A 9,829-nucleotide genomic window follows, 5' to 3' on the forward strand; every position below is an offset into this window, starting at 1 on the left:
CCGATTTCGGTGGCGTCACTTAAGTAACCAAAATAAACTTAATGCGGAAAAACGTGAATATTTTTTTTTTTCGATAATAACTAAGACAAGGCTGAAATAAATAAAACCCAACAATAACAATAATCAGAACTAATATACAATATATAAACAACCCCCGCTGTCGTAGTAACCTCATCACGAGTAATCCTCCAGTGACGGAAAGAAAAGTGTAACGCCCGAAGGCAAATGGTACAATCCGCAAGAAAGGTCAAGTGTCCGCAACACCATCCCTCAAAACTGAGAATAAGCTGGCCCATCGGCCTGAAGCAAGACCTCCTACGTCCAACCAACTCTCTGTGATTCCCGTAAAGAAACCACACAAAAAGCTATAGGTGGGAAACTACCCTGTCCCCAAAGAAAACAAATGATGTTTAGAGCTAAGACTCTACTCCTACACTAATCCCATCTCGAGGAGCTCACACCAGCACTAAAACCTACATGCTAGCATGATCGTCGTCCGAATTCGAAATCCAGAGCGACCTAGTCTATGTACACCATCCGTCCTCCTCTCGCTACCGCGATGCGCTCCTGTTCCAGCATCTCAACTCTAGTTCCCCCCGAAGGGTGAACCATCATGATCTAGTCCGCCATGGACATCTGACAAAGGGCGTTTGTCCGCCAAAGCACACACAGAAGACGCGAGGGTCAACTCCAAAGAATTATGTAAATAATAGCATCGATAGATACAGATAATAGAATAGCCACTTAGGCTTATAGCTAGGGATAACATCCTAGGGTTGCATATTCCATAATGAACATAACAGCAATAATAACAATTAACATGCTCCAAATAGGATTAACAAATAACAATCACATTCGACAACTAAATTAGTATGCATGCTGCATGATATGATATGCAAGTTGACCCAGTCAACCACATGCATTCCGGAAAGGGATGGACATCAAACGGATCAGCCCTAACACCAGCCACGGTGGGACCATTTCGGCCCGCGTGCCTCTTACTCCAACATCAGCGGTAGTCAGATCAGCAGTAAACCCGTAGGTCTGCCATTTCGGTCTGCTACAAGAGACGTCTACAAACGCTCTTTCACGGCATTCCGGGTCTTATGACCATTTTGGAAACCGACGAGGTCCAGAGTACGTCCTGTGTTAATACCTCATTAATGTTGCATGTATGCAGGAAGATTAGACAAACAACGTCTCCGAATCTCACTCGACACGTCGCCACGTGTTCTAGGTAAATTAAAGTCTCTAAAAGCTTACCCTAAGGTAACGGTCGATTCTGCGACCAAAAGACACACTTCACAACAACACATAGCTGCTCCAACAGCACAAGAGTATCACATACTCGGGAACTATCAATTCCCCGGACTTATCCCCAGGATAGCCCAACAACATAGCTGCTCCAACATCACAACAACAATAGCTGCTCCAACAGCACAACAACAATAGCTGCTCCAATAGCACCACAACATCTACATACTCGAAGCCTCTCAACTTTCTCAATGCTGGGATCCGACGACACTTCTCGTTTTCCAAAACTAAGGTTTTACTTCCACGTCTTCCTTTCGAGGTTGTTATCATTACTTAAAGATTTAGAGGTTATTTAAGGTCTTATGAGTTTTCTTTATAAAATAGATTCCATTTTGTCTTATCGCAAGTCTTATACATTTTCAGGATCTCCCAATCCCAAGTCGCTTCCAGAGAATGTCTCGATCCACTAAACGGAATTAAGGCCCGAACCTCGTTCGTCCTATCAAACTTTCTCAAAACTCTCAAAATAAAATCGGCATGACCTGCCCGCTATTCTCACCATTCAGAATCTCAGATTCCAGTGCAAAGCATATTTAAATCATCACAATCAACAACATGTCATATATCAACAGTGCATAAACAGTAAATCAATGTCGAAAGCATCGACACCTAAGCATTAACTAGAGATTCAGTGAGAAGCCCTCACCTGAAGGTTCTCCAGGATTATCTTCGAACGCTTCCTCACAATCCAAGTGTTGTTCCTCCGGGAAATCCTCAAAAGTTCCTTTAAAGCAAAACCACAGAAATACTATCAGAATCTATCGGAAACTAAGCTATCGATACTTACTAAGGTTACTCGAAGTAATATATACTCCAAGGTACGATAATCTAGCGCGAAAGGACATGTTTTCTGAAAAGGAAATTTTCCTCCTCCCCCCTAATAGGTTCGACCACTTTTGGTAATTGGGGAACTCGATTTTTCTTCGATCAAACTTGGTTCCTATGCTATCATTAGCCGTAACTAAGGGTATTCTGAACTCGGAAAAATTATCGGATCAAAAACTGTCGCAGGGGTATTTTGGTCATGATTTTTAACTTAGATATTTCAAATTGAAATCCCAAAAACCAAATTTGACAGGGACGTTACTAACGACGTTTATGACAACTAATCCTACTAGCACTAAGCTAAGGCGATAGTTTTCAGCCTAAAGGTTGAAGCTTTACTCCAAAAACTCAAAAAATGGGTATTTTAGGCTAAAATTGATTCCGGCGGAATTCCGGCGACATAACAGAAAATCTAACCCGGTAGAAGTGATCTTGGGCACATAAGGAAGAGGTTTAGAATCAGAAATGAAATATTCAGGATAGTTTTGCAAAAACCCATAAACTATCAGCTCAGAAAAGTCTACAGAAAAGCTATGGAAAAAGCGATCAGAGGTAAGGATTAGCGACTATACCTCGAAACCTTGAAGCAGCAACTGATTGATCGACGATCAAGCAAGGATTGAACAAAAACTCTTCTTCCTTCTTCCTTGTTCTTGGCCGCGGGTTTGAGGAGAGAAAATGATGGAAAATTTGTGTTTTTCTTCCTTTCTTGGCTATATATAGAGGTTGGCAAAGCGCGGTAAAATGAAAGTTTCGCGAATCTGATTTTTTCCGGCTTCATTCTCCATGAATTAATAGATATGTTTCGGCAAAAGAATTCCAAAACTATAAAGAGGTCTCCTTGTATTTTTGGCGACTAATGCATAATCGGTATAAAACTATTTTACCCGATAAGTTGCATTTTGCATCGAATGTCGGAATAGAAAATTTCCTTCGGAAGAAAGATTGAAATCATCAAGAGAAATGGGTGTACACGTGTGGAATATTCATTTGAAGCTCTGAATAGAAAAAGTCTTTATTGTCGAGAAATTCTAGGGTTTTGAAATACCAGGGTTTCGGTTTCGGCAAACTTCCGATGATTGGAATCGGACGTTCGTAGATCCTAGAGTTTCGCCTCGAAACGATTGTTATATATGGAAAAAGAGAAGTTCTAACATTTCTCTGAAGATTTTTGGAATTAACTTCCATCGTGCCTAAAAGTGAAAATTAGCTATATACTAGGGTTTCTGACCTAGGTTTAGGTGTATAACGATCGTGCTATAACTTTTATCGACTTCAATACGAACCTCAGAATTTTCCTGAACTTTCTCCTTCATACATTTATTTCATTTACTAAACTCTTGTTCAGATTTCCCTTCACGACACATCAACCCTATTCGTGAATAAGAAGTTTATTCACTTAGCATACGCTTAAAAACATGGGTCTTACAGTTTATGTCTTCGGGTACAGTTTATGCCTTCGGGTACAGTTATGCCTTCGGGTACAGTTTATGCCTTCGGGTACAGTCATGCCTTCGGGTACAGTTTATGCCTTCGGGTACAGTTATGCCTTCGGGTACAGTTTATGCCTTCGGGTACAGTTATGCCTTCGGGTACAGTTTATGCCTTCGGGTACCGTTTATACCTTCGGGTAATTCGGACATCGACGGGGGATATGATCGACCGTGAGGTTAGGATCGACCTGTTGATTGTCGGGCATGGCGGAGGGAAAAGTCGACCCGCAGGGTTAGGACTGATCCGGCTATGTCAAGGTGGTAAGTGACACTCGAGGGTTATGGTCGACACAATGCGAGTGTTAGGACCGACTCGATCGTGCCCAGCCTACTTCTTCTGGAACCGTCGAGAGTGACGTTGCATTGACATATCATGCACTCTAATTGTATTCGCTGAAATTTGGATGAGTTGATGTTGATAAACATCGTTAAGTGTTTTGATGAGTAGATGTTGATAAATATCGTTAGGTGTTTTGATGAGTAGATATTGATAAATATCGTTACGTGCTTTGATGATTGAATTGTACTAGAGATTTGATAACATGCTATGTTTAAACCTTAGGGTAGACAATGCAGAACTTATATGTATATATACAACATATATATATACCCCTTATACTTTACCTGTTGTCTTGTATTCTCTACACTATATTCCGTAAGTTGACCCTTGCACGTGCTACCTGTGTTTGGGGGGCTATGTATACCCTTTTTGTCAGATGTCGTCGATGGATTCTTTCGTGATTCTTCGTCGTTCGGGGAAGACCCGGAGCGGAATGACTACTACTGAGCCTTCGACGTGGACCCGGACTTCATGCATGACCAGATGAGAGTCGATGATGGAAGTATGGGGGATGGGTGTTTAGAGTCTACTAAGGTTGGGTGTTAGTGTCCTAGCTCTGACTTATTCTTATTTTTGAGGGCTTGTGTTGCTGACACTTGACCTAACATTTTGGGATTGTATATTTTGCCTACGGGCGTTACACTTTTCTACTTTCCGTCACTGAAGGTTACTCGTGACGAGGTCGCTACTTACAGCGGGGGATGTTATATGTATTGCGTATTAGTTCTGTTGCCTTTCGCATTTGGGTTTTATTTATTTCAGTCTTAGTTATTATCGAAAAAAAAAATATTTACGTTTTTCCGCATTAAGTTTATTTTGTGACGCCACCGAAATCGGGGTGTAACAACGAGCCATTTCCACACCCGACTAAGGTCGAGAGTGTTCGAAAAAGGCTATTTCCGCTCTTAAAGCACTGTTTAATCGAAATTCAAAATCCTTGGAAAAATAGGAAGTTCTCTTTATTTTTCCCTCGACCAGCGTTTCATTTCAGAACTCTGGACTGTACGCACAATAGGTTTCACTTCTCGGAAGTCCGACTACGCTAAATTCTTTTCTCTCAAGACATTAAATTCCAACACTGAATGAAGACTTTTTCTATTCGGAGCTCCTAATGAAGTTTCCATACGCGCAACCAAATTTCTTTCGACGTTTCCAACCTTTCTTCAGAAGGAAGTTTTGTCTTCCGACTTTCACAGTAAAAAGTAGTTTTTCGGGGCAATTTAACTTACACCGCTTTCGGATCGTTTTCTTCAAATTCAAGAGACTTGTTTTGAGTTCTGGAATTCTGTCGCCAGAATCTCGCTTAGAATTCACAGATGAACGTACTGCAAAAATTGGAATCGCGAAATATTCATTTTCCCGCGATTTCACTCTCCTATAAATAGAAGAAAAACACAAAATATCTCCCATTCCCACCATTTGAGGCCGCGAGCTTGAAGAGAGGAAGGAGAGGAGAGAACTTCACCGTTTCTTGACCGATCTTCGTGCTGTTCGTTGCTACTTCGCGACATCGAGGTACTCTTGCTTATTTTTACCTCTGATCATTCTTTTTATCACGTTTCTTTATCTCTTTCTGAGCTCAAAGTTTCGAGCTTTTCGTAAAATTGTTCGATTTTCCCGATTTTTCTTTTGAACTACCTTCTATAATCCAATGATGACCCTATTTTAGTAGTGTTTTTAGGGTCAGTTCTTTGGCTGTTTTGAGTCTTTTTGTTGAGTTTCATGTAGTGTTTCATGCATTCTCATGCATTTTTATCTTTTCTTTAGTTTTTATTTTGTTTTGGTAATTTAGTAGTTTTATAGGAAGTTTTCTTGCATTTTAAGTAAAGTTTAGGACTTGCATGGTTTTGTTGTGTTTTATGAGGGACTGCTTGTGCTAATGAGCTCTTGGAGCTTCTAGAATCTTCCTTGTCTTGTTGGTTAGGTTTGGAGTGCAGAAACTGAAGGAGAAGGAAGGCCAAGAAGCATGGAATTGATGAAGAACATAAAGAGAATTTAAAAGAGGAGTTTCAGAAGCCAAAAAGTCATTTTCAGGCGAGCTAGAGCGCCTAGGCGCCCATAGGGTCAGAGAGCATGTCTTCTGACATGCAATTGGCGCTCAGGCGCTCTGAATTGGCGCCTGAGCGCCCAGTTTCGTTAGTTTCAGCCTATAAATAAGGCTTAGGCCAATTTCTTTGATACATTTTGTCATTTCACTCATTTTTGATCAAGTTTTGAGAGCTGAGGAGAGCTTTGGGACCAAGGGAGGTTTCCAACTTGTATTTCTTCTCAGGTTTTCTTTACATTTCCTTTATGAATTCACTAGCCATGAGTGGCTAGTTTACTTTTTTGCTTTGGGTTAAGAGATTCTATGAAACTTTAGTTTATAATTCCTATCTCTATGCATGAGTCTTGATTCAATCTTGTATTTCAATTCCTTATTGCATGTTTAGCTTTGGTGCACCTTTGCTATAGGCTAGATTATAATAGAATGGAAATTTGTTATGATTTAGGGACATGAATTGGAATAGATCCTTCTATACTTGCTTCTAGGAATAGAGTGAGGGTAGGGTTTTGTTGGCCTGAATAATTGAGCTCTCATACCTCTTATGAATGTTTAAGTACACAAGGAATTGGGCTTAACTTTCAATTTGAGAGAATTACTTTTGTGAGGAATCAACTAGTAAGTACATAGGCTATAACAACAAGATATAAATCAAGATATCACATGCATAGGATAGGTGGACTAAAATGGATTAGATGATCAAAACACCCAAGGCAATTTCCCATCATTTGTTATTTACATCATTATCAACATTGCTCTTTTGCAAAACTTTACTCACAATCACCCAAAACCAATTTCTGAATTTTTCTGTTTTAAGAACTTGCAAACTCTAGGCTTAAATCAATAATTCTCACTCACAATCCCTGTGGTTCGATAATTTAAAACCCGGAGGTATTCGTGCACTTGCGAATTGACCAACAAGTTTTTGGCGCCGTTGCCGGGGATTGTTTGTGGTTTTCGGTTTAAGTTAAAGAGTTTGTTTGTTTGTTTTACTAAGCATTGCATTGAATAGGTGTTACTAACCTTTTCTCTGTTTTTGTGATTTCAGTTTATGCACAGTAGGCTTGGCACGGATCCATTGCTGTTTGATCCGGAGCCTGAACGTACTCTTCGCCGTCGTCGAGCCCAACAAAGGCTTGAAGCCATGGCTGCTCAAATGACGGAAGAGGAGATACAAGCCCACATTGAAGAAAGAGTGAATGAGGCTCTTGCTCAAAGACTTCAAGAGCAAGAATTGGAGAATGCTAATCGTTCTCTCAGAGACCTCACCTCGGCTGCCATGAGCTACGATTATCCGGGCAGCATAGTTTCCCCCGATGGCACGGGAAACTTTGAGCTGAGGCCGGCATTCATCAACTTGGTGAGCCAAAATCAGTATGGTGGAGGTGCTCTTGAAGATCCTCATGCACACATGGAGCGGTTTATCCGCAATTGCAACACCTACAGAGTTCAGAATGTTTCAGCGGACACAATCCGCTTGAGTTTGTTCCCTTTTTCATTGAGGGATACTGCTGAAGAGTGGTTGAATTCACAGCCCCAAGGTAGCATTACATCTTGGGAAGACTTGGCTGAGAAGTTCACCACAAGGTTTGTTCCAAGAGCCCTCTTGAGAAAACTCAAGAATGAAATCATGACTTTTACTCAATCCACCGATGAGAATCTCTATGAAGCTTGGGAGAGGTTCAAGAAGCTCTTGAGGTGGTGTCCTCAACATAACCTTACTCAAGCTGAGCAAGTAGCAAAGTTCTATGATGGTCTCCAATATTCTTCGAGGTTTGGTTTGGATGCGGCTTCAAGTGGAGAGTTCGATGCCTTACTATCAAGAATCTTGAGAATCAATTTGGCCAGCTGGCCAAGCAAATAGCCGAGAGACCTCAAGGTAAGTTTCCCTCGGACACTATCCCCAATCCTAAGCAAGAGAATGCCTCTGTTGTAGCCACTAGAAGTGGGAGAGTGATGAATGAATTGAAGAAAAAAACAGAGGGAGAAAAGAGAGAGGAGATAGTGGGAGGAGAAGTAGTTGTACCTATTAAGGTGAGAGAGGAAGTTGAGCTTACTCCTGAAACTAGCAAGGTTCCGTTCCCTAAAGCATTGGCTAAGAAGAGCTTAGATAAAAAGTTTTCAAAGTTTGTTGATGTTTTTAAAAAGCTCCACATTAGTATTCCTTTTGCCGATGCTTTGGAACAAATGCCTATATATGCTAAGTTTATGAAGGATATTCTGCATAAGAGAAGAAGGTTGAAGGGAGTAGATGAGACGGTGTTGATGACGGAGGAATGTAGTGCCATTTTGCAGCGGAAGATGCCGAAGAAAAGAAGGGACCCCGGAAGTTTCACTATTCCGGTGGAAATTGAAGGCATGGCGGAAGTGGAAGCCTTGTGTGATCTTGGAGCGAGCATCAATTTGATGCCGCTCACCATGTTTGAGAGGCTTAACCTAGGAGAGGTTACCCCGACCATGCTCTCCTTGCAAATGGCGGATCGATCCCTTAAGACTCCATATGGGATTGTGGAGGATGTAATGGTGCGGGTGGACAAGTATGTGTTCCCCGTGGATTTTGTTGTGCTTGATATGGAGGAGGATGAGAAGATTCCTCTCATTCTTGGTCGACCTTTCTTAGCTACTGGTAGAGCTAAGATTGACGTTGACAAGGGTCACCTCATTCTCCGTGTTGGTAAGGAAAAGGTACGATTTTCTGTTTTTAATCCTATGATTGAGACTAACCATGACAATGTCTTTGTCTGTGATGTGATTAGAAGCAGGTCGAAGGTTTCGGAAGAGATCCCCAAAGTTAATGCCCAAATTGATGAGTTCCATCCGGCTCTCATCAAGCTTGTTAATGGTAACAAGTATGGGGGGTCCAAGTATGAGAACTTACATGCTCATATGGTGAAGTTTACCCAAGCTAGCACCCTTGCTAAGATTGAGGGCGTTTCAAGTGATGAAGTGAAGATTAAACTCTTCCCTCATTCTTTTGACAAGGGAGGCTAGAGCTTGGTTTGATGAGCCAGAGGACATTGCCTCATGGGAGGATTTACTCCAGAGGTTTTGTGCAAGGTTTCTTCCTTGCACTTGTGGTAAGTTAATCAATGGAAAGGAATTTCCTTCCTAACACCTTCGGAAGGAGAGTCCACCTAGGACTATAACCTAGGGCTAAATGGGAGACAACCCATTCTTTTAATTTTATTATTTACTATATTTTAATTTTGTAGTATTTTAGGTGTTTATTTAAAAAAAAAAGAGGAAAATTTTTGTGAAAAAACTGGGTTGAGCGCCTAGGCGCCAATAGTGGCAGAGGCACTGCCTCTGGAACTGGCTTGAGCGCCTGAGCGTTCCCCTCGAGCGCTCGAGCGCTCCTGTACGTGTTTTTGCTTACATTTTGGGTTTTAAAACCCCAACCTTTTCATTTTCCCACTCTTTACTCCCATTCCTTCATAAAAAACGCACCCCACTCTCTCCAAACCCCATTTCCACTTCTCATTTCTCACTTGCACACACTTTAGCTCTCCCATTTGCTTCCAAGTTCTGCATTGTTTCAAGTTTCTTTCACTTGCACCCACTCCCTCTCAAGTCAAGGTAAGTTCCAACTTTCACTTTCCTTCATTTTTGTTCATGGGATTTGCAATGCATGTTTACAAGGGGGTTTGGGTGAGTGATTTGTGTTAATGTAAGTTGGGTTTGGGTTGTATATACTCATTGGTGGTTGATTTTGTGTTTAATTAGAAAGGGGTTGTAGATTTGTGAGGAATGGGTAGTTAGGATTTTGTGGATTAGTTTAGTTTAGCTTTTGCTTACAAGGTGTTTGATAGAATG

General features: G+C 41.2%; 1 non-coding gene across 1 annotated transcript; it reads right to left on the reverse strand.

Moving 5' to 3' along the window:
• Nucleotides 1-7,628: 7,628 nt before the first annotated feature.
• LOC130721745 (small nucleolar RNA R71) lies at nucleotides 7,629-7,735 on the reverse strand. The gene has a single exon (XR_009013664.1). It is a non-coding gene; the product is annotated as a small nucleolar RNA R71 (small nucleolar RNA).
• Between the last annotated feature and the right edge of the window lie 2,094 nt (nucleotides 7,736-9,829).

Source organism: Lotus japonicus, chromosome 5, assembly GCF_012489685.1.
Source record: "Lotus japonicus ecotype B-129 chromosome 5, LjGifu_v1.2".
Lineage (NCBI taxonomy): Eukaryota > Viridiplantae > Streptophyta > Magnoliopsida > Fabales > Fabaceae > Lotus > Lotus japonicus.